Source organism: Podarcis raffonei, chromosome 6, assembly GCF_027172205.1.
Source record: "Podarcis raffonei isolate rPodRaf1 chromosome 6, rPodRaf1.pri, whole genome shotgun sequence".
Taxonomy (NCBI): Eukaryota; Metazoa; Chordata; class Lepidosauria; order Squamata; family Lacertidae; genus Podarcis; species Podarcis raffonei.
Window position 1 is genome coordinate 92,625,046 of NC_070607.1, and position 6,040 is coordinate 92,631,085.

A 6,040-nucleotide genomic window follows, 5' to 3' on the forward strand; every position below is an offset into this window, starting at 1 on the left:
TGTTCTAAGCCCTCAGTTACCTCCACTTGGTCTCTGCTACTCCCCCGCCCCCAAATTTCCTTAGAATGCGGTGACCCAGACCAGACAAATTACTCCATTTAAGGCCGTACCAGTGCCAAATAGAGCAGCCGTCATGAGTTTCGGGGATTATTCACACTTGGCCGGCCTCTGGGTATTAACTAACATTAATTAATTGTGCTTGTCGGAGCAAAGAACCTCACTGGGTTCCTGGCAGAGTTGGACGCATTCATGAAGAGTATCCCATCATTCATTATAATTTCCCATCATTTATATATCACTGTCAATGTTCAATTTATGATTTATTTATTTTTAATCCTCGTGGAAAATCTTCAGTATTTTAGTGCAAATTTCTCCTAAGCACGTTTTGTATGCAGCTTTTACTAATGCATGGATTTTTGCAAGTTATTTCCCTCAACATGCTATTTCATTCTGTGTTGTCTTCACCTGTATATGCATTTTTGTAAACATCCTTTGGCTGGCGAACGGCATCGCAAAATTCGGAGAACGACGAATTATCGAAGGTTGGCTGTGCTTCAGTTCTCATAAAGTTTAAAAAAGTGCAAATGTGATTGCTTCGGCTTTCAATGTGAATGGGATCAAACTTCTGCCCCATCTCTAGTAGTGGCGAGGGAGTGATAATCTGAGGAGAGGGGAGCTGTTGCATGTGAGGAGTGTGCATGAGATAGCATATAAGGGTCCCAGGAGGTTGACTAAGGGTGAATGCAACCATCAGGCCAAAGAAGCCTAGCTGCCCCTATAGTAAGGATGAGGAAGCTGTGGTCCTGCAGATGACCAGATATGATGGGAGTTGTAGTCCAGGGGTAGGCAACTTAAGGCCCGGGGGCTGGATCTGGCCCAATCGCCTTCTAAATCCAGCCTGCGGACGGTCCGGGAATCAGCGTGTTTTTACATGAGTAGAATGTGTGCTTTTATTTAAAATGCATCTCTGGGTTATTTGTGGGGCATAGGAATTCGTTCATTTTCCCCTCCCCCAAATATAGTCCGGCCCACCACATGGTCTGAGGGACAGTGGACCGGCCTACGGCTGAAAAAGGATGCTGACCCCTGTTGTGGTCCAACAACACTTAGAAGGTAACAGATTCCCCATACCTGACCTGTAGAGCAACTTGGTGCTGCCCAGATGTTGCTGGGCCGATCAATGTAGAGATCTACCTTCTAGACTTTGAGTACTTACCTGTGACATCAATGGGCCACCTAGCTCCCCGAGGAGCTGGCTTCAGGCACTAGGCCTGTTGGCAGACCCACTCTGTGCTACAAAGATGTCTGCAGATGTGGCATGAAGGCTGGCAGGATTAGCCCTGACCTGTGGGAATCCCTTGCAGACGACTGCAGTGCCTCGAGACAGACGGTCAGGTTGTGCATCCACAGCAGTGACCAGAGGAGGAATGAGCGCTGGGAGGAGCGCAGAGAGAAGAAATGCCACGGTGCAGCTGCAGCAGCACAACAACTGGATGCCTTCCTCTGCCCCAGCTGCAACAAAACATGTCTCTCCCATATCGGTCTCTACAGCCACAGCAGGCGCTGTAATCATCCAACTGTTTGACTTCACCCACAAAGGGGCACTTCTCCATTGTCTCCTGAAACAGACGGATGCCAAAAACAGCAACCTAGCTAACTTGCAACTGATCTGGAGAAAACTCTTTTGAAGCCCTCCAACAAGTGTTTGGGTGATTAATGTCATCGGTGCGTGATTCTGCTAGCAAATGCTGTTATGATACTTAAGACATCATTTCAATTGAGGATTAAGGAGTCAAAACCAAATATTTCACAGAACAGCTTTTTTCTTCAGTGGCAAAGAAAGCGATTTTCTTTTCTGAGAGCCTTCAGTTATGGCCCACAGAGGTCAGGAAGGGCTGCCCTTGCTCCTCAGCCCAAGAGCACAGAGGACCTGCGTGGTGCATGGGGTCCAATAAGATGATCAGCACCGTCAATTAAGCTCAATGGCCGCTTTACACAAGCACCTCAAAGCAAAATACGAAATAAAAAGATATGAAAAACAACATGAAATAATTACAACACAAAGCACCATGCATTGTAAAACAACCCCAGAGTTCCCTAACATGGGTCTTTAAAAACCACAGACAGCCCCCCTGCCACCATCAAAATTTATATCCGCTTATACATTCACGCAAACACAACCAATCACTGCAAAGAAACATTCCCCATCTCCACCTCCCTGGCTGACTCAGTGGATGGGTTTGCTCATGCTTGGGGATTGACTCATTGCTCCGCTGGGGATTAAGGAAGGAAAGAATCTTTCCCCAGGCCAATCGGGGTGTGTGTGTGTGTGTGTGTGTGTGTGTGTGTGTGTGTGTACCAATAACTAAGGATTATTTGTTTTTCTTTGTGGTGGGTGGCTTGGCTCTCACGCGTGAGTGAGATGGAACTATTGCTCCGAGGTCTTTAACCGGGGTTGCACCTGCTCATTCTGTGAATGGGTGGTATGATAGCAGGGTTTGCAGCGTAGGCTGACTAGGGTTGCGCTGGCTGATTCCAGCGACCCTTCTCCTCCTCCTCTCCTGTGCATGCACGTGTGAGCATGCGCACTCATGCACGGCACTTTGAATTGCTCCCGTTTTACTTCTTGGTAAGCCCGCACCCCACCCGGCAGTTCCCAACACTGCGCTCCAAGAGCATGATTATACACTTCCGCTGTAAAGCTTTTCGTCTCGGCAGATGGTTGAAGGTGGTACATTTTAAAGGTAAAGGGACCCCTGACCATTAGGTCTAGTCGTGACTGACTCTGGGGTTGCGGCGCTCATCTCGCTTTACTGGCCGAGGCAGCCGGTATACAGCTTCCAGGTCATGTGGCCAGCATGACTAAACCGCTTCTGGCGAACCAGAGCAGCGCACTGAAACGCCATTTACCTTCCCGCTGAAGTGGTACCTATTTATCTACTTGCACTTAGAAGTGCTTTTGAACTGCTAGGTTGGCAGGAGCTGGGACCGAGCAATGGGAGCTCACCCCGTCGCGGTGATTCGAACCGCCAACCTTCTGATCGGCAAAGTCCTAGGCTCTGTGGTTTAACCGACAGCGCCACCCGTGTCTCTGCAAAAGGACAGAACGCCAAGCTGTTTCAGTTGCGCCTACACCCAAAAGGGAATTTGATGAGAGGGAATTGGAAGCTTGCACATTCCACGATGGCAGCACTGAAGAGGAAGGGTCTTCTTCTTCCGGCACCTTTCATTTCACTACCCCGATTACCTGGCATGGTTTGAAAGGAAAACGACATAGTGGTAAAAAAAACAACAGCAGCTTTCTAGCACGACACTGAAGACTTTGTTGCTTGCAGTTCCATGTTTCAAGCCTCCAAACAATCTGCTATTTGTTTTCCTTGGCTCTAACTCAACAACCAAGGACAAACTTTGCTGGAAGCCATCGCCCTTGGAGGATTCCTACAACTTGGGAAGAGCGCACCCCCTAGTGGCAAACAAAAGCACCTTCTCTCTCTCTCAAAAGCTTGATGCATCGACTGATGGGCCGAGTTATGTGACTATGGTGAGCGCTCCCAGACATCAAGGGCTGCTTGCGCATGCAAGCTTTTTGCAGAGTTGACCCAATGTTGTCCTCAAAATGCCAGCCTGCACTTTTTAGCCATTTAATGATTTCCCAGTAAGTAAAAACAACCCGTTATGCATCCAAAGTCACTGTTAGCAAGGAAGCTCGTGAGCACATTTTTTGGGTAGGGGCCAGCTGTTCCCCTGCCCCAAATTCCAAACCCATTTCCATCTATTGCTGTGTGCTGATGTCACTCTTTCTCCAGGTAAACCTCATAGACTGTATTAACAGTGCATAACATCAGACTTCAATAATAATAATAATAATAATAATAATAATAATAATAATAATATGGAGGTCTTTCACAATACCCTATTATTCTGGCATGTCATTGCTGGTTTTCAGGGAGTAGAAACATAACGTTCTGCTATCAGTTTCTTTCTGAGCTTGCCATCCACCCTCAACTCCACCGAAATCAAGCAGATCAATGTGGCTAAATATCACTCTAGTGTGATGAGAAATGACTGCTGGGAGGAGTGCAGAGGCCCTGGTGCATCTACAGCAGCACAACTGGACGCCTTCCTCTGCCCCAGCTGCAACAAAACATGTCTCTCCAGCATCAGACTCTCCAGCCACAGCAGGTTAGAAAATCTTTCCAGTATGGGATTTCTGAACACCAAGCAAAAGCAACTGAAGGAGGCTTACAATGGGAACATATTTATTGACACAAGACGTTTCATTTTGATAAAAATTTGTTTTTTAAATCATTTGCTTCCAACGTTTCTCCATGCCTCAGAAAGTACTCCCCACCCCTGAAAACCTTCATTTCTACAGCTATGTACATCTTCAGCTACCATATGAAAACGAAACCTATGGAGGAAAGCTTCCTTCTGCATGCGGACAACTTGGCGACCCTACCGAAAGCTACGAAACAACCACATGAGGCTTAAACGCAGGTATGTGAAACTGCAGACGGTTGATGTCCGAGGGCGAAATAAAAGATGAACAGATTTCACAAAATAATAATCATAATAACAATGACAGCAGCTACAGTTAGTTTACTAAGAACAACCACTGAACTGGATTAAACATTGTGTAAATGCTGGTGTGTAGGAATACCACTGACAATTTCCCTCCTGTTACAATGCTACAGCCTACGTTATTTCACAATTATGTTGTGTGTGCACACATACACACGCAAGCGAACATTTGCTACTTTTGCATTTCGATAACACAGCAAGTGGACAGAGCATAATTACTCATGAATTTATTTTCAACCAAAATGAGGGGAAAGCCCTACAAGAGCCTATCTTTCTGTTAAAAAAAGGAGAGTCCTGGAAGATTTTAAACTAGACAAGATGATAGGGGGAGAACCCCTTACACAATGTCTTTGATAACGCTGCAGGGGAAAAGAAGTCAAACATGGTTAATGGAAAGATTGCCTCCCTCTGGGGCAGCTTTCGCTGACAACTCAAAGAGGCTTGTTCACCAGATCATTTGAAAATTAAGTCGACGTTACAGAGGGCAACTTCATAGCTTCTCTGGCAAGCTGCTCTTTGGGAGATGAAAACTGGTCTTGCTCACTGGGGAGGCACATGCCATACAAGAGCCATTGCCGTCCACAAAAGATAACGCCAGGCTAAATGGATCATTAGTCTGGCTCGGTATAAGGCAGCTTCATATAAATTTAAAATGCTGAATGGTTGAAGCACAGGAGAACTAAGAAGTACATAAGGATTTTGACAGACAGCTGTGGTGTGTTACTTTTCAGATTTTACTTTATAAGATGCATTTTGAACTTGCAGGTGCAAAATGGGGACCAGAGTTCTACAAAGGATTAGTTTTTGTTGCCTTAAAACCTTTCAGTTGACACAAAATGAAATAATAGAACACTGGACATGCAATGTCTGGGCTGCAGATCATAGCAGATCCCTGCTTTCATGAGTACAGCTTGGGGACACCTCTGAATACTATGGGCTGGATAAGAAAGACACTTGCATCCTTAAGTATGGATTCACATATGCATGTGGGAGATGATCGACTCCTACATGGGACAATTTTCATTTGTCTATTTGCAAGTTGAGATGAAAATGCCAATGAGATGACCATTTTACAAGATGAACAGGAAACTCCAAAGACTATAAAATGGACCAAAAGAATTGCATTAAATTTCAACTTCCAGGAAAATCCTAGACTTTCAACAAGATCCACTCTTCCTTCTTTTCTCACTCCAAATTCCTAGGCTAAAGATTACCTACCAACGCTAGAGAAATAATTTAAGTAGATGTGCCACGGAGCAGTCTAACACATCTTTGTACACTGTCAAACTAAAGTATAGCTGTGTAACTGGTGAAAAGGGACAAAATCAAACTAAGATGAATGAGGCTGTATAATTATATGCCTTTCGCCTAGAAAAAGCTACACAAAGAGTCACCTATGCTGCAGCGGAGGTCTCTGCTGGGTCAATGACAACACTATGCACCTAGCCTTTTAGGTTTT